This window comes from Elephas maximus, chromosome 18 (genome assembly GCF_024166365.1).
Source record: "Elephas maximus indicus isolate mEleMax1 chromosome 18, mEleMax1 primary haplotype, whole genome shotgun sequence".
Taxonomy (NCBI): domain Eukaryota; kingdom Metazoa; phylum Chordata; class Mammalia; order Proboscidea; family Elephantidae; genus Elephas; species Elephas maximus.
In genome coordinates, this window is record NC_064836.1 from 83,514,634 (window position 1) to 83,534,699 (window position 20,066).

The following is a 20,066-nucleotide window of genomic DNA, read 5'->3' on the forward strand; positions in this document are numbered from 1 at the left end:
TTTAATACATAATCAAATGTTTTTTAAATATGTAAGAAATTACATTCACTACATTAAGCCCTAGGGACTCACACACTAACATGGCACAGTATCCAACTTTAAAAACTATACAGCCTTTGGAGCAAGACAGAACATTCGTTATAGATTACTGAACAATGTATAGGTGCTACAAATTAGAAATTAGCGGGGAGCCCTGGTGGCACAGTGGTTAAGAGCTTGACTGCTAACCAAAAAGGTCAGCAGTTCAAATCCACCAGCTGCTCCTTGAAACCCTATGAGGCAGTTCTACCCTGTCCTATAGCATTGCTATGAGTTGGTATCGACTCAATAGCAGTAGGTTTTTTGGTTTGGTGGGGGTACTTAGGAGACCCACAGAGGCACAAATCATTAAGCACTTAACTACTAACTGAAAGGATGGCTATTTGAACCCACCCAGGGGTTCCTTGGAAGACAGACCTGGCAATCAGCTTCTGAAAGCTCTATGGAGCAGTTCTACTCTGTCCACAGTGGGTAACCATAAGTCACAATTAACCTGACGGCAACTAACAACAATACTTATGAGGTGTGTGAATCCTGGAGGGCTTTCTAGAGTGGAGTCCGTATATATAGTTTGATTTGCAAACTGTAAGTTGGTATGCAAATATAGTCTAGTATTACTGATATATATTTTTGCTGAAGAAGCCTCCCTTTCTATAAAGCCAGTTAAATTCTCTGAAGTGAAAAAGGATTACTTATTTTTGCTAAGTCTAACATTGCTTTTTCCTTGAATGGAACAGCTACAACACTACGTAGTGACTTAACTGGGAAACTAGTAGTAGCAGTGTTCAATGTCCAGAAGAACACAAGTAGAGAAAATTACTAGTGCACTTGGTATGTAACTAGCTTTAAATCACAGTGCAACACATTGTAGATATTAAATAACATGCACTCAGTGACAGTCATAAAATTAACTGTGTCTGAATAGTACTAAGCCCTGAACTCTATGCACACCACCAAAGTGCTCCTCTACGCTCTAAGCACCACCAGACACAGTCAGACGATCATAGGTGACCAGCAGCATTACTACCAGCCACGGTCAGACGATCATAGGTGACCAGCAGCATTACTACCAGACACGGTCAGACGATCATAGGTGACCAGCAGCATTACTACCACACACGGTCAGACGATCATAGGTGACCAGCAGCATTACTACCACACACGGTCAGACGATCATAGGTGACCAGCAGCATTACTACCAGACACGGTCAGACGATCATAGGTGACCAGCAGCATTACTACCACACACGGTCAGACGATCATAGGTGACCAGCAGCATTACTACCAGACACGGTCAGACGATCATAGGTGACCAGCAGCATTACTACCAGACACGGTCAGACGATCATAGGTGACCAGCAGCATTACTACCACACACGGTCAGACGATCATAGGTGACCAGCAGCATTACTACCAGCCACGGTCAGACGATCATAGGTGACCAGCAGCATTACTACCAGACACGGTCAGACGATCATAGGTGACCAGCAGCATTACTACCACACACGGTCAGACGATCATAGGTGACCAGCAGCATTACTACCAGACACGGTCAGACGATCATAGGTGACCAGCAGCATTACTACCAGACACGGTCAGACGATCATAGGTGACCAGCAGCATTACTACCAGACACGGTCAGACGATCATAGGTGACCAGCAGCATTACTACCACACACGGTCAGACGATCATAGGTGACCAGCAGCATTACTACCACACACGGTCAGACGATCATAGGTGACCAGCAGCATTACTACCACACACGGTCAGACGATCATAGGTGACCAGCAGCATTACTACCACACACGGTCAGACGATCATAGGTGACCAGCAGCATTACTACCAGACACGGTCAGACGATCATAGGTGACCAGCAGCATTACTACCAGACACGGTCAGACGATCATAGGTGACCAGCAGCATTACTACCAGCCACGGTCAGACGATCATAGGTGACCAGCAGCATTACTACCAGACACGGTCAGACGATCATAGGTGACCAGCAGCATTACTACCACACACGGTCAGACGATCATAGGTGACCAGCAGCATTACTACCAGACACGGTCAGACGATCATAGGTGACCAGCAGCATTACTACCACACACGGTCAGACGATCATAGGTGACCAGCAGCATTACTACCACACACGGTCAGACGATCATAGGTGACCAGCAGCATTACTACCAGCCACGGTCAGACGATCATAGGTGACCAGCAGCATTACTACCAGCCACGGTCAGACAATCATAGGTGACCAGCAGCATTACTACCAGACACGGTCAGACGATCATAGGTGACCAGCAGCATTACTACCACACACGGTCAGACGATCATAGGTGACCAGCAGCATTACTACCAGCCACGGTCAGACGATCATAGGTGACCAGCAGCATTACTACCAGCCACGGTCAGACGATCATAGGTGACCAGCAGCATTACTACCAGCCACGGTCAGACGATCATAGGTGACCAGCAGCATTACTACCAGACACGGTCAGACGATCATAGGTGACCAGCAGCATTACTACCACACACGGTCAGACGATCATAGGTGACCAGCAGCATTACTACCAGCCACGGTCAGACGATCATAGGTGACCAGCAGCATTACTACCACACACGGTCAGACGATCATAGGTGACCAGCAGCATTACTACCAGACACGGTCAGACGATCATAGGTGACCAGCAGCATTACTACCAGACACGGTCAGACGATCATAGGTGACCAGCAGCATTACTACCAGACACGGTCAGACGATCATAGGTGACCAGCAGCATTACTACCAGCCACGGTCAGACGATCATAGGTGACCAGCAGCATTACAGGCTGTGGCCAGGCGCGGCTTAAGCAGATGCACTAGGTATTGACAATGGTGTCATTATGAGTGAATTTAGTGACAGAGCAAGTGGTAAAGAAAATGCCCTGAGTCACTTGCCTCATTACGGTAATATGAATAACCTGATAATCTAGGTCATTAACTATTGGTACTAAGGGTTTTCATTAAATCTCCCTTGAGTTCATATTCTTCCTAAAAACAACTTGAGAAATTTTTCTATTAGACACACAGAATGTATTTTTTCCACAATTATTCTCTTCCTCTATCCTTTTCCTGACTTTATATTTAAAATTATTTTAAAGTTCATAATAATATATTTATACATATGAATAAGAAAAACAATACCATAATATAGCAAGTACACAGTAGTATGTACTTACTACATTGCTTGAGAAATAAATTACCAGTAGATTTGAAACTCATAGTTTATCCTGTCTTGATTACCATATTTTACACAAATAACGCATGCCTTTTACTTTCGTTTGCCAACTGCACCTTTTCCCCACCCGCCACGAGGTATTTTCGTAAGTGCTGCTATGCCATTTTTTGACATGTTCCCATAAAAAGCATAGAGGGCACTCATTATTTGCATAAAAATACAGTATATATTCTTCTATTTCTAAATTCACTATCTTAAATGTGTTTCTTATCATTTTCATGAATCCCTTTATAATTTTATTGTATCTCCTTCTATCCTTAGAATATGCATAGTGTTATTTTGCATATTGTAAACTTTATTTAAATGGTGTAAACTGTAGATTTTACCTTGCTACTGACTTTTTTCTTTTTTGCTCTCACATTGATTTATAAAATTTACAAACATAGAAACAATTGTGAGGATGACACAGGACTGGGCAGCATTTCAACCTGTCGTATAGAGTCCCTATCACAGGGCACTGACTCGATGGCACCAAATGACAACGGTACCTGTGACTACATATGGCTGCAGTCGAACCGTTTTTAATGCAGTATGGCATTCTGGCGCATAATTTGCATATTCTTCTGATGACATGACATGGGATTCTTTGACACATTCATTCAAAAAATGCTACTGAATGCTTTCTTGTCTGAGCCTCTGTGCGGGTGCTGAGTCAAAACTCTTTTGTTTCTGGTTTCCAAAGGAGAGAACTTATGATAGCTGATAGAAAAATAGTGCACATATATTCCCAAGGAAAGAAGTTGGGATAACAGAAATTAATTTAAAAATGGTGATACTTCATAATAAAATACAATAGTCATATCAAATATATTTTATATCCATCATATTATTTAGCTCTCACACCAGCCCTATGAGGCAAGTTGTTATCATGCAAATATTACAGAGAGAGAGCAGGAAAATCCAGTCTTGGAGCAGCTAACTAGGCAAATGGCTGGTTCGGCTTCTATGGTATCTCTGTTACACTGTTGTAGAGCACTTATTTATTACTAATGAGGATTTCTGTGGTTTCCAAGTGAAGGATATGAAAGCAGATGAAGTATTTTGATTGTCATTCCTTTGTTATCTCATCCTTCCCAAGAAGACAAGCTGTGTGGCATGTAAGACAGGTGATCTTGAAGAGAATAGAAACACTTTTCATTCGGGAGATGCCTCATCTTCCCAGAACCTTGCTGGGCAGGTGGAAGCTGTATATCCAACTCTGTACTGTAACTGAAGTGACGTACTTCTAACATAACAAAAGGTGCTTCCTTTTCTGTATTTCATGCAATGTTTCAGAGCATTCAAATTATTTTTTCTGAAGAAAAGGCTTATATATCCCCAATTTGTATGCTGACACATCCATGGGTAAATGTACAAATTTTCTTAAGAAAGACCTGAGTCATTACGTTACCTAATGATTAACTTTGCAAGCTGTACCTCTTGTGTTGTTATCCATGTTGAGTGTGTGCCAAACTCTCTATATAAAGTCATTTATTTGAAATTACATGAATATAGGGCTTCTGTGATAATGTGGCTTTGCCAACATGGGTACTCAAGTCCATTTTGTGTCGTGTATGTGAGCAGAAAACAGGGTAGGGAATGACTGAAGGCTCTATTAGCAGCAGAGCCAGCATACAGAGCTCAGAAGCATGTATAAGTCAAAAGCCGAAACCTTCCAGAAAAGCCTAAAACCAAATAGCTGAAATTTGAAGGGTGCCCTGAATAATTTAAAGTGAGGGAAATAGGAACCCAGAGCGCCATGGAAGTTGAAAAGGAAGGCAAGATAATAGGCATAAGGCATTGGCACCAAAGAAACAGCAGCTGAGGCAACGTTCAGCCCCAGCCTTCTTGGTAGTACTATGCCCAGTGCCATCGAGTCGATTCCGACTCACAGCGACCCTATAGTATGGCAGGACACTATTTCTGTGCATTGCAGACCGCAACCCAAGTACGGAAGAGGGCAAGGGGCATCAGTTAGTTAGAAAGAAAAATGTAGTTGGACGGAAGAGAGACAAATTTAGGCAGTTTACCATGATTGTTCAGAAGTTTAAACAGTTACTTTGAATTGAGAAGCCTATTGTAATTTAGCCTTCATTGAGCCTGGGAGGTTTTTGTTTTGTTTTTCTCTTTTTGGCAATATGAATTGGAGAAAATTATCTACCTCCCTTAGAGCCAATTTAAAAGCCAACAAATTAGCACCTATTAACCTGATTTTGTTTACCCTAAAAAACCCTAAGCCAGTGCTAATTTTCATCCTTGTTTTATGCTTGTTAAATGAATCACCTACCTTTTACCCTTAAGCCAGCAGGTGTAATCAGGATAATCAATTGAGATGTTAATTCATGTATAGATCATCTTCAGTGCCCTCTCCTCTTGTTCAAACAGATATCCAGGTCAATGCATTTGTGGCCTCAGATAATTTCACAGGAAAGAAGTCATAGATTTTCTGAAGGAAATGGCCTTCTTGTGTTCAGTAAATGCCAATGCATATTGCAGAGACTATAAGTATAGACTGAAATGGGAGAGAATTTCTAGAAATCAGTTGAAAACAAAGGTCAATAGGCTGGTCCATTTGTGGGCATTTGTGATCTGCTCTGCGGTAATGCCCTGGCGAAAGAGCAAGATCTCAGAGGGGGTGGAAGCACGATACACCTGAGGGAGCTGGACCACGGACAGGGCCCTGGCCTCTGCAAAGATGCTCATGCCCTGCAAGTGGCCCAGAAGTGGAGTTCTGCCAGATGCATAAAATTGAGAGAGCAGCAGCAATTATAATGCAGCAGAGACTGATGGTTCTCCCCGTAACTCAGAAGTCACATAATCCTTCCAGTTTCTGGAGCCATCTGGTGAAAAGGAAAAACCCTGACAATGACTAAAATAGAATTCCCTTCCAAAAGCTGGAGGAGTAAACAAGGGAGAGATGTGGAGGAAGTTTTAAGTTGATTTAAAGAAAAATTGTGTTTTTCTTTCCCTTGTACTCTGGAGTTTGCAGATTAATAACCATGCATGGTATGTGCCTGATAATAATGTCCTACAAATGAAGCCAGGAGGGCCAACTTGAAACAAAACTTCAAGGGCACCACACAAGTACTGTTCTTATTTAGATTTAGTTGGTATTTTCAAATGCATGTGAATATAATGATTTTAATATATTTATAAATTTGTATAATTTTAGAGGAAATAAAAACAGAGACCATTTAAGCTATCTCCATTATTTTTTTTTAGATTTTTTACTTGATTTAAATAAAAATTTATTTTAAAGTAAGTAAAAATTGTTTAATGTATTTTCTATTTTAATGTAATTTTAATACTCAGATGTTGTTTTTAACATCTGAAGTCTAAAGTCATAAAGGAGCCCTGGTGGTGCAGCGGTTAAGCATTTGGCTGCTAACCAAAAGATTGGCAGTTCGAATCCGATAGCCAGTCCTTAGAAATCCTATGGGGCAATTCTACTCTGCCCTATAGGATCTCTATGAGTGGAATCGCCTTGATTGCAATGGCTTTGGGTTTTGGGAAAGCTGCAAAGTGATTTCTAAGATGACACAAGTCCACAGGTGGACTGGAACCAAAGTTCATATCTCCTGGCATCAGACTTTACACTATCCAGCCTTCCTACATTATGTTCACAAACTGCCCAAGTCAATTTGGCCTTACTTCCAAAGCGATAAACCAAGAGAAGGAAAACTCTGCTTTCATTTAGGACAAAATTGACTGGTTACTACTGCTGCACTTCAGAAAATAATATTCTTTCAGTAGGTAGTCCACCGACTGGTATTATTCTTCACAGTGAGCCCCTAAGCATTTTAGATCTATGATTTTGATTTGTCATCTTGCTCAACTTTCATCACGTGAGCCCTAGGAACAGAAATTCTGCTAATAAAATGAAAGGATGAGTTGTTTTCACTAAAATCCCTGTAAGAAAGGCATTTCAGCCAAGTTGGTCTTATTTCTGGGCCCATGTATGAGATGGCAGCACAATCCTGGAAGAAAGGGATTCTTCCCATCTCTTTAGTGGTTTTGTACAGAGTAGGCTGGAGAGAATATGATGTGCAATTGGCATTTGAGACATTGAGCATATTAGCAGCAGTGAAGTAGTAAAAAATTGGAATTGGAGACTGGCCTTTGGAAAGGACACCAGATCTCTTGTGGAAGGCATGGAAGGAAATGCTGTCTAGTCCTGCATCGTCCTTATGATTGGTTGCAAATCAGACCATTGTGATCCACAGAATTTTCTGTGGCTGATTTTCAGAAGTATGTCACCAAGCCTTTCTTTCTAGTCTGTCTTAGTCTGGAAGCTAAATCGAAACCTGCTCAGCATCATTTTTTCAACAACATAAATGGTGACTAGTGTTGAAAGGCAAAGATGTCACCTTGAAGACTAAATACCATGTTCATTGTTCATCACATTTATTTAATCTGTATGGTGAGAAAACAATCTGAGAAGCCATTTGGATTATTTGCTCAGCATAAGGATTGAATAAGTACGATGAGAGAACAGAACGCTGACATGCACCTTTCCTGATTTTAAACTACTCGGTGTCCCCTTTTTCTGTTCAAATGACTACCTCTTGCTGTGTACAGGTTCCACATGAGCACAATTAAGTGTTTTAGAATTTCCATTCCAAAAAACATGAAAAACTTGGCATCAGGATTGGTGTTATATGCAGATAACACAACCTTGCTTTCTGAAAGCAAAGAAGACTTCAAACTTACTGATGAAGATCAAAGACTACAGCCTTCAGTATGGATTACACCTCAACATAAAGAAAACAAAAATCTTCACAAACGGATCAATTAGCAACATCATGATAAATGGAGAAAAGACGATGTTGTCAAGGATTTCATTTTACTTGGATTCACAATCAACGCCCATGGAAGCAGCAGCCAAGAAATCACATGACATATTGCATTGGGCAAATATGCTGCAAAAGTGTTGAAAAGCAAAGATGTCACTTTGAGGACTAAGGTGAGCCTGACAGAAGCCATGGTGTTTTTAATTGCCTCTTATGGATGCAAAAGCTGGACTGCGAATAAGGAAAACCAATGAAAAATTGATGCATTTGAATTATGGTGTTGATGAAGAATGTTGAATAATACCACGGAATGCCAGAAGAACGAGCAAGTCAATGTTGGAAGAAGTACAGAGTGCTCCTTGGAAGCAAGGATGGTGAAGCTTTGTCTCATGTACTTTGGACATATTATCAGGAGGGACCATTTCCTGGAGAAAGACACCACACTTGGTAAGGTAGTGGGTTGGCAAAAAAGAGGAAGACCCTCAATGAGATGGATTGACACAGTGGCTACAACAATGGGCTCAAACATAGCAAAGATTGTGAGGATGGCACAGGACCAAGCATAGTACATAAGGTTGTTATGAGTTAGAACCAACTCGATGGCACCTAACAACACAATGGCATCATAGTAACATGCAAGTCTCCACTGGTAGACAGGTATTGGCTGTGCATGAGGTGCACTGGCCAGTAATTAAACCTAGGTCTCTTACATGAAATGGGAGAATTCTACCACTGAGCCCCTAATGCCCTTACACCTTCTTAGGACTTACAAAAATAACTCGCAGTATGAGATGGGAGTGTGCAACCTTTCTGAGTGGCTGGAATTCCAGCAATTTTTTTGGTGGTGAGCTAGAGCCACAAAAACCACTAAAAAAATGTTATTTGGTTAATGTTATTTGATTTTTATCCAGTGGTTGGTGTGACTTACAAACAGTTTAGACTAGAGCAGTTGTTTAGTATTTGCCATATATACTGAGTCGGCATTACTTTTTCCCTCTTCCACCTATCTCAAACTTTTTTTTTTTTCCCTAACTCAGTCTGAACTCCAACTCTAAGGACTATTTTGAGTGCCTGCTCCCCAGTTTGTTCTCCAGCGGTATTTATCCTATGTTATCTTGTATTAGTAGTTATCTTTTCATGAGTACCTGAATTTCCCCCTCGTAGATTGTAGCCCTATGATTTTCATTTTGAATAAGCATCAAAACACCCAACATGGCACCAGGAACCTTGTAAAATGTCAATAAATGTTTGTTGATGGACTTACTGACCTAAGTTAAAGTGTGAGTTAAGCATTCTCTATCTCTCTAATTAAAACAAAACAGCCCTCTATAAAATAGTTGTTTCTCATTTGTGGATTCATGACTATAAACAGAGAAAATTCTAGTAATTTGCAATGAGCAAAGACTTCCTTCTATATTATGATTCTTCCATTCAGAACTAGTTCATTGCAATAGTAATAGCCACTAAGAACAGATGTAAGTAGTTGTTTTTTGCTTGTTTTTTTGTTTGTTTGTCTGTTTTGTTTTATTTTTAAAGTGGTCCTAAGTACCTCCTAAAAAAAATCAGTAGGTAAGAAAGAGTGATATTAGGCAGATAAGCTGTAGAAAATATATTCAGTATTTTAAAGACTGATTTTAAATTTAAAAGTTTAAAACTAAATTGAAAATTAAAACACCACATTTCACACTGTCTTTAACATTTGAACTTACAAAAAGAGTAAATTAAGTTTATTTTCCCTTTGAAAAGACTTATCTGAGGACTCTTTTAAAAAGGTGTTTCTCTGTAACCTTTAAAATCTAAATCAACCAATCAAAATTCCCTTCAAAATAAATCAACACAATGTTATTTAAAAGCTCACATTGCCTCTGTGGCTTTCATGTCTTAGAAGAGCATTCAGGGCTGGTCCGATCTCGCCCTTGCCTACCTGTCAGCCCTAGGATTCTTCCTTCCCCGCCATTGCACATTACGCTCTTCTTGCGTATTTGAACTACGAGTATTTCCTGAGGTTTTATGCCCTGACCTTGGCATTTGCTTCTCCTTCTGCCTGAAGCACTCTCCTCCCTTTCTTCAGAAACAACGCACATTCCATCTTAGCCAGACCATGGTAGTCTCTCTGGTCCCTCTGCCCAAATGTTTCTCCCACAGCCCTTGGCATAGCTGACTCATTCCCAGTCTCTCTGTCTCAGATCAAATTTCGCCTCAGCAGAGAGGTTTTCCCTGATCACCTTGTTAAAAGTGGCTTCCCAATTTCACTCTCTCACTATCTGAATGTTTTCTTCACAATAATACTTGGCAATGTTCTTGTTAATCTATTTGTTTAAGTGTTTGTTATCTGGATTACCCAAGCAAATGGTGGTTTTTGGGGGCTAGAGACCTTGCTTATCTTGTTCAACACTCAATTCTTGTCCCATGGTCTACCCTCAGTCATAAGAGGAAAGGATCTTAAAATGTTCTACACAACCAGATACAAAGAGCAGCAGCTTGGTGTCAAGGTAAGTAGTAGCAGGAGACATTAGAGGGGTTCTGGAATTTGAGATGCTGAAGGAATACTGTCAATGGTGGTTTTGCTGGTGGTTCTACTACTGAGATGTCCATGAAATATGGAGTGGGTGACTTGATTTGGATATTTTTAAGCTTTGAAAAATATGGTTCTGTAATTTATCTACTCTTTGGATTCTCATGATTAAACTGTGCTACTTTCCCTAAAACATTCGATTGTTGTTGTTATATGTCATCAAGTCGATTTTGACTCATAGTGAGCCCATGTGACAGAGTAGAACTGCCACATAGGATTTCCTAGGCTGTAATCCTTATGGGAGCAGATTACCAGTTTTTCCTCTGTGGAGCCACTGGTGGCTATGAACTGCCAACATTTTGGCTTGCACCAGCAGGGAGTCTTAAAATATTCAATAGCTTATAGTTAATTATTTTTGTTCTAATGCTTTTTCAGCATGAACAGTCTAACTTTAGTCAAACTACTTAAGTTCTTTGTATTTCAGTTTCTTTACCAATAAAATGAAAGGAAAGGATGAGAGATCACTGAATTCTTTATTATTATTATTATTATTGCTATTATGATCTAGAACTGTATGAACAAGAAACTGAGGGAAGGAGAACAGATAGGAGAGACCTGCTGAGGGGAGACTCTTGCATACGGCTGCTGGAACACGTGATTGTTGCTGATGATTGGCGCCAACTTCCTTCTGTCACCTACAGGTAGACATGTATATGTATATCTCCTAATTCACCTGCAGCTCAACACTGGTGAGTTTTCAAGTGTCGTTTGTTGTTGGCTTATGGAATAGACAACTGACACAGTGCCTGGCACATAGTAAATCCTAACTAAATGTTCAAGATAGTCATTACAATAAAAGGTTTAATCATAGATTTTATGTCCCAGAGGGAAAAGATCTGAAGCTATAGCACAGGTAGAGGCAGAGTGCTAGAGGACTAGGGAGTTACTAAAGTTTTAGGATTTTTTTCTATCATCTGATTCATAGAAACTTTTAGAATCCCATTTTCATTTTTTGCCAAATATAAGCATCAACTGGAAACCTGATGGAGCAGACAAGTTGTTTCTAGTAGCACATGGCTTTAAGATCAGCCACCTATGGGCTGACTAAGAAGACCCATCAATAGAAACCCAGGGGTGCATCTGCCAAAAGGCTGCTGGTAGCTGCCACCAGGCTTCCCATATGTCAACTTGCACTGTACTGAATGACTGTTTCCTCAGGAGACTAGCCCTATCCTAAAATAAAAGTTTGGGCTCACCAGATCAAATCCTCTTGACTTAAAAATACTGTACTGGAGGTGAGGCCAAGGTGTCGGAGTAGCCAGACATTTCCGGTGAATCCTCTTGCAACAAAGACCTGGAAAAACAAGTGAAACAATTATATTTATGACAAGCTAAGAGCCCTGAACATCAAAGTAAAAGTTAGAAAATGGATTGAGTGGCAAGGGGAGGGAGAGATGGTTCAGCAGTGGAGGAGAGTTACCAGACCTGAATCACCCGGATCCTTCAAGCACCATTCCCAGGAATGACTGCAGCAGGCAGTCACAGTTTCCTCAGGGAAAACAGCCACCCACACAGCCTACTCACACCTCCAGAACCAGAGAAGAATGGAGCTCTTGGCAAAAGCTAAGAACTTGCATATATGTTACCATGCCCCCACCCCGAAGCCAGCTTCAGTGGCTTTTAATTTCTCTAGGCTGGAGATAGGCCCTGCTGAGCATTCTGAGCCATTCTCCTAGCCTTGGAGAAGGAATAAATTCACAATTGGGGAAAAAAGATAATCTGACAGCTCCATTAACCTTGGGAGCTCAGGACAGAAGGAGCTCCTGTCCAGGCATAAACAGTCCATGGACTTTGAATACCTTTCCCACCTGCATGGACCTGTGTGGGCCTATTTCAGGAGAATAGGCCCTTATTGGCAGACTGCAACTGTCTCAGCTGTATGGTGGAGAGGTGGGTGTTTGATGTTTGACACCATTTTGACTATTAAACAGGGTCCTCACAAACCCACATCAAGGGCCTAAGGACTAGTGGCTCCACTCAGGACACCCAGCCACCCACGACAGGGTTCCAAGGATAACTTGTACCTCCCAGTCCTTACAACCAAAAGCATTGGGTGCCCGTGATCCATCTGCAGAAGCCACCCACCTGTGACCTCTAGGGAAGAGGGACGAGCTTCCCTCACAGACATTTGGTGGATGGTGCAACCAGATACTGGTACCTACACCAATCATCCCTGCCCCTCTAAGACTGTAGGATAGAGCCTGTACCACACACTTCATGACCAGCTACCTGGACACTGGAGCTGAATACATACAAGAAAAGTGAATGGACTCCTAGGTTCATACACCTGATAACAGATCTAGCCATCTGGTGACAGGCCGTCAGAGCTTCAAAGGAGAAAATAACCAAGCTAGCTCACACAAGCAACCCATTTCGTCATATCAAAACAAAACAAAGCTAGAAGCTAGGATACAGTAAGCAAACATAAAATAAACTAATACAATAACTTATAGATGGCTTGGAGACAACAGTCACTATCAAATCACATAAAAAAGCAGACCATGATCACTTCAACAAGCTCTCAGAACAAAGGGGTCTTCTGGATGAAGGTGCATTCCTGGAATTACCGGATGCAGCATACAAAAGATTAATATACAGAACTATTCAAGACATCAGGAAGGAGATCAGACAATATGCAGAACAAGCCAAGGAACACACACATAAGCAGCTGAAGAAATTAAAAAGATTATTCAAGAACACAATGAAAAATTTAATAAGCTGAAAGAGTCCATAGAGAGATAGGAATCAGAAATTCAGAAGATTAACAATAACAGAATTAGACAACTCAAGAGAAAGTCAGAGGAGCAGAACTGAGTGAGTAGAAGGCAGAATTGGTGAGATTGCAGATAAAGCACTGGGCACCAATATATTTGAAGAAAAATCAGATAATTAAAAAAAAATAAAGAAACCTTAAGAACCATGTGGGACTCTATCAGGAGAAATAACCTACGAATGATTGGAGTACCAGAACAGGGAGGGATAACACAAAATACAGAGATTTATCAGCAGAAAACTTCCCTGATATTGTGAAAAATGAGAAGATATCTATCTAAGATGCTCATTGAACTCCACATAAGCTAGATCTTAAAAGAAAGTCACCAAGACATATTATAATCAGACTTGCCAAAACCACACATAAAGAGAGAATTTTAAGAGCAGCTAGGGATAGAAGAAAAGTCATCTACGAAGGAGAGTCAATAAGAATAAGCTCAGACTACTCCGCAGGAACCATGCAGGCAAGAAGGCAATGGGATGACTTATATAAAGCATTAAACGAAAAAAATTGCCAGCCAAGAATCATATATCCACCAGAGCTGTCTCTCAAGTATGAAGGCGAAATTAGGACATTTCCAGATGAACAAAAGCTTAGGGAATTCATAAAAACCAAACCAAAACTACAAGAAATACTAACGGGAGTTCTTTAGTTAGGAAATCAATAATATCATGTATCAAACCAAGACTAAAACACTGTACAATCAGATGTCAACCCTGATAGGGAAATCAAAAAAATAAATCAAGATACAAAAATGCTGAACACAGGGAAACAGTGATGTTATCATGGAAAAGAAGACAACATTAAAACAAGAAAGAGGGACGAAGAAATGTAGTCATAGATCTTTCATATGGAGAGGAAGACAAAGTGATATAAAGATATACAAGTTAGGTTTAAACTAAGAAAAACAGGGGTAAACATTAAGGACACCTCAAAGGAGACTAACAAAACTACTCATCAAAATAGGAGAAAAAAAAAACTCAGCAGAAACAAAATCAACAACAACAAATAAGAGGAAAAGACAATACATAAACAACTCAGCACAAAAAATTAAGTGGGAAAAAGAAACTGTCAACAACACACAAAAAAAGACATCAAAATGACAGCACCAAACTCATACCTATCCATAGTTATGATGAATGTAAATGGACTAAAAGTACCAATAAAGAGACAGGGAGTGACAGAATGGATTAAAAAACACCACTCATCTATATGCGTCCTACAAGGGATACACCTTAGACTTAGAGACACAAACAAAATAAAACTCAAAGGATGGAAAAAATGTATCAAGCAAACAACAGTCAAAAAAGTGCAGGAGTGGCAGTATTAATTTCCAACAAACTAGACTTTAAAGTTACATCCACCACAAGGATAAGGAAGGACACTATATAATGATTAAAGGGACAGTATATGAAGAAGATATAATCATATTAAATATTTACGCACCCAATGACAGGGCTACGAGACACATAAAACAAACTCTAACAGCATAGAAAAGTGAGATAGACAGCTCCACAATTACAGTAGGGGTCTTCAACACACCACTTTCAGTGAAGGACAGATCATCCAGAAAGAAGCTCAAGAAAGACAAGGAAGATCTAAATACAACAATCAACCAACTTGACCTCATAGACATATACAGAACACTCCACCAACAGCAGCCAAGTATAATTGCTTTTCTAGTGCACATGGAACATTCTCTAGAATAGACCACATATTAGGTCATAAAGCAAGCCTTAGCAGAATCCAAAATATTGAAATATTACAAAGCATCTTCTCTGACCATAAGGCCATAAAACTAGAATCAATAACAGAAAAAGCAGGGAAAAGAAATCAAACACTTGGAAACTGAACAATACCCTGCTCAAAACGACCACGTTATAGAAGACATTAAGGATGGAATAAAGAAATTCATAGAATCCAATGAGAATGAAAACACTTCCTATCCGAACCTTTGGGACACAGCAAAAGCAGTGCACAGAGGTCAATTTCTATCAAAAAATGCACACATACAAAAAAAAGAAAGGGCCAAAACCAAAAAATTATCCCTACAATGTGAACAAATAGAAAGAAAGTGACAAAGGAAACCCTCAAGCATGAAAAGAAAACAAATTATAAATTAGAGCAGAGTTAAACAAAATAGAAAACAGAAAAACAATTGAAAGAAATAACAAGACCAAAAGTTGATCCTTTGAAAAAATCCACAAAATTGATATACCACTGGCCATACTGACAAAAGAAGAACAGGAGAGGAAGCAAATAACCCAAATAAGAAATGAGATGGGCAATATTACAACAGACCCAACTGAAATGAAAAGCATCATATCAGATTACTATGGAAAATTGTACTCTAACAAATTTGAAAACCTGGAAGAAATGGATGAATTCCTAGAAACATACTACCTACCTAAACTAACACAAACAGAGGTAGAAGAACTATATAGACCCGTAACAAAAGAAGAGATTGAAAAGGTAATTGAAAAACTATAAACAAAAAAAAACCCCTGGCCCGACGACTTCACTGCAGTTCTACCAAACTTTCAAAGAAAAGTTAACACCACTACTACTAAAGGTATTTCAGAGCATAGAAAAGAATGGAACACTTCCAAACTCACTCTATGAAGCCACTATGTCCCTGATACCAAAACCAGGTAAAGACACCACAAAAAAAGAAAATTACAGACGTATGTCCTTTATGAACTTAGATGCAAAAATCCTCAACAAAATTCAAGCCAATAGAATTCAACAACATATCAAAAAAATAATTCACATGACCAAGTGAGATGCACACCAGTTATACAGAGATGGTTCAACATTAGAAAAGCAATTAATGTAATCCGTCATATAAATAAAACAAAAGACAAGAACCTCATGATCTTATCAATTGATGCAGAAAAGGCATTTGATGAAGTTTGAAACCCATTCATGATAAAAACTCTTACCAAAACAGGAATAGAAGGAAAACTCCTCAACATAATAAAGGGCATTTATACAAAGCCAACAGCCAACATCATCCTAAATGGAGAGAGTCTGAAAGCATCCTCTTTGAGAACGGGAAAGAGACTAGTATGCCCTTTATCACCACTTATTCAACATTGAGCTGGAGGTCCTGGTCAGAGCAGTTAGGCTAGATAAAGAAATAAAGGGCATCCAGATTGGTAAGGAAGAAGTAAAAGTTTCTCTATTTGCGGATGACATGATCTTATACACAGAAAACCCTAAAAAATCCTCAAGAAGAATTACTGAAACTAATAGAAAAGTTCAGTAGAGTATCAGAATACAAGATAAAAATACAAAAATCAGTTGGATTACTCTACACCAACAAAAAGAACGTTGAAGAGGAAATCACCAAATCAATACCATTTACAGTACCCCCAAGAAGATAAAATACTTAGGAATAAATCCTACCAGAGATGTAAAAGACCTATACAAAGAAAACTACAAGGCACTACTGCAAGAAACCAAAAGAGACCTACATAAGTGGAAAAACATGTCTTGCTCGTGGATAGGAAGACTTAACATTGTAAAAATATCTATTCTACCCAAAGTCATCTGTAGATACAATGCAATTCTGATCCAAATTCTAAAGACATTTTTTAATGAGGTGGAGAAACAAATCACCAACTTCATATGGAAGGGAAAGAGGCCCCGGATAAGTAAAGCATTGCTGAAAAAAAGAACAAAGTGACAGGCCTCACTCTACCTGATTTTAGAACCTATTATACCACCTCAATAGTCAAAACAGCCTGGTACTGGCACAACAATGGCTACATAGACAAATAGAACATAATTGAGGATCCAGACATAAATCCATCCATATAAGAGCAGCTGATATTTGACAAAGGCCCAAAGTCAGTTAAATGAGGAAAAGACAGTCTGTTTAACAAATGGTGCTGGCATAACTGGATATCAATCTGCAAAAAAATAAAAAAAGATCCATACCTCACACCATGCACAAAAATTAACTCAAAATGGATCAAAGACCTAAATATAAAATCTAAAACAATAAAGATCATGGAAGAAAAAATAGGGACAATGCTAGGAGCACTAATACATGGCATATACAGTGTACAAACATTACTAACAATGCAGAAAAGAAACTAGATACCTGGGAGCTCCTAAGAATCAAACACCTAAGCTCATCCAAAGACTTCACCAAAAGAGTAAAAAGATTACCTACAGACTGGGAAAAAGTTTTTAGCTATGATATTTCCTATCAGCATCTGATCTCTAAAGTCTACATAACACTGCAAAAACTCAACTACAAAAAGAAAATAACTCAATTAAAAAATGGGCAAAGGCTATGAACAGGCACGTCACTAAAAGAAGACATTCAGTTAGCTAACAAATGCATGATGAAATGCTCACGATCATTAGCTATTAGAGAAATGCAGATCAAAACTACAATGAGATTCCATCTCACTCCAACAAAGCAGACATCATCCAAAAAACACAAAATAATAAATGTTGTACAGGTTGTGGAGACACTGGAACACTTATACACTGCTGGTGGGAATGTAAAATGGTACAACCACTTTGGAAATCAATTTGGCTCTTCCTTAAAAAACTAGAAATAGAAATACCATACGATCCAGCAATCCCACTCCTTGGAATATATCCTAGAGAAATAAAACCCTTTACACAAACAGATATATGCACATGCATGTACATCACAGCACTGTTTACAATAGCAAAGAAATGGAAGCAACCAAGGTGCCCATCAACGGATAATGGATAAATTATGGCATATTCACACAATGGAATACTATGCATTGATAAAGAACAATCATGAATCCGTGAAACGTTTCATAACATGTAGGAATCTGGAAGGCATTATGCTCAGTGAAATTAGTCATTTGCAAAAGGACAAATATTGTATGAGGCCACTATTATAAGAACTTGAGAAACAATTTAAACAGAGAAGGAATTATTCTTTGATGGTGATGAGAGTGAGGAGGGAGGGAGGGAGGGAAGGAAAGGGGTATTCACTAATTAGATAGTAGATAAGAACTACTTTAGGTGAAGGGAAAGACAACACACAATACAAGGGAGGTCAGCACAATTGGACTAAACCAAAAGCAAAGAAGTTTCCTGAATAAACTGAATGCTTCGAAGGCCATCGCAGCAGGGCAGAGGTTTGGGGACCATGGTTTCAGAGGACATCTAAGTCAATGGGCATAAGAAAATCTATTAAGAAAACATTCTACATCCCACTTTGGAGAGTGGCATCTGGGGTCTTAATGTTAGCAGGTGGCCATCTAAGATGCATCAACTGGTCTCAACCCACCTGGAGCAAAGGAGAATTGAAGAACAGCAAAAACACAAGGTAATTATGAGCCCAAGAAACAGAAAGGGCCACATAAACCAGAGACTACACTTACCTGAGACCAGAAGAACTAGATGGTGTCCGGCTACAACCGATGACTGCCCTGACGGGGAACACAACAGAGAAGCCCTGAGCAAGCAGGAGAGCAGTGGGATGCAGACTCCAAAGTCTCTTAAGAAGACCAGACTTAACAGTCTGACTGAGACTAGAAGGACCCTGGAGGTCATGGACTCCAGACCTTCTGTTAGCCCAAGACAGGAACCATTCCCAAAGCCAACTCTTCAGACAGGGATTGGACTGGACCATGGGATAGAAAATGATGCTGGTGAAGAGTGAGCTTCTTGGATCAAGTAGACACATGAGACTATACGGGCATCACCTGTCTGGAGGGGAGATGAGAGGGTAGAGGGGCTCAGAAGCTGGACCAATGGACACGAAAAGAGAGTGGAGGGAAGGAGTGTACTGTCTCATTCGAAGAAGAACTAGGTGTATATAAAGCAAGGTGTATATAAATTTTTGTATAAAAGGCTGACTTGATTTGTAAATTTTCACTTAAAGCACAATAAAAATTAAAAAAAAAAATTACCTACTTAAAAAAACTGTACTGATAATTACAGTAAATACAGTTGAGATTCATTGCCTGCAGAGTTGAGTTACCAGGTTATTGTCCCAGCCCTGCCACTTATTATCTAACTTTTGGAAGGTTATTTAGCTTCTCTGTGTTTGTTGCCTCACCTGTAAAATGCAAAGAATTTTTCATTCATTTGCTGTCTGTGAAAAATTCCTCCTCGTGGGAATGTTGTACTCTTTGAGCAAGCTCATAGCTTCTGAGGGACATGCTTGGAGAAGTGAGAAAAGAGTGGTGCATACACTTAACCATAATTCACCTGGGTTAATCTTGGTAATAACTGATATGACAGGTTATTTCCCAAGATAGAGGAACCTGCTGAAAAGTTTTCTCTAGCTTAGGAAACTCTATAGCCTGCTAGCTAAATTAAAATTATCCCAACCCCAATTATCTTCTTAAAGTATTTTATAATTACAGTAGCCTCCCCTCCTTTTCCACGGTTTTGCTTTCCATGGTTTCAGTTATCTGTGGTCACCTGGGGTCGAAAATGTTAAATGAGTAAGTAGCAAGATGAAATCTCAAGCACTCACACTCTGTCATCATTCACATAACTTTTATCACAGTATATTGTTACAGTTGTTCTATTTTATTAGTTATCGTTGTTAATCTCTTACTGTGTCTAATTTATAAATTAAACTTTATCATAGGTATGCATGTTTATGACAAATCATAGT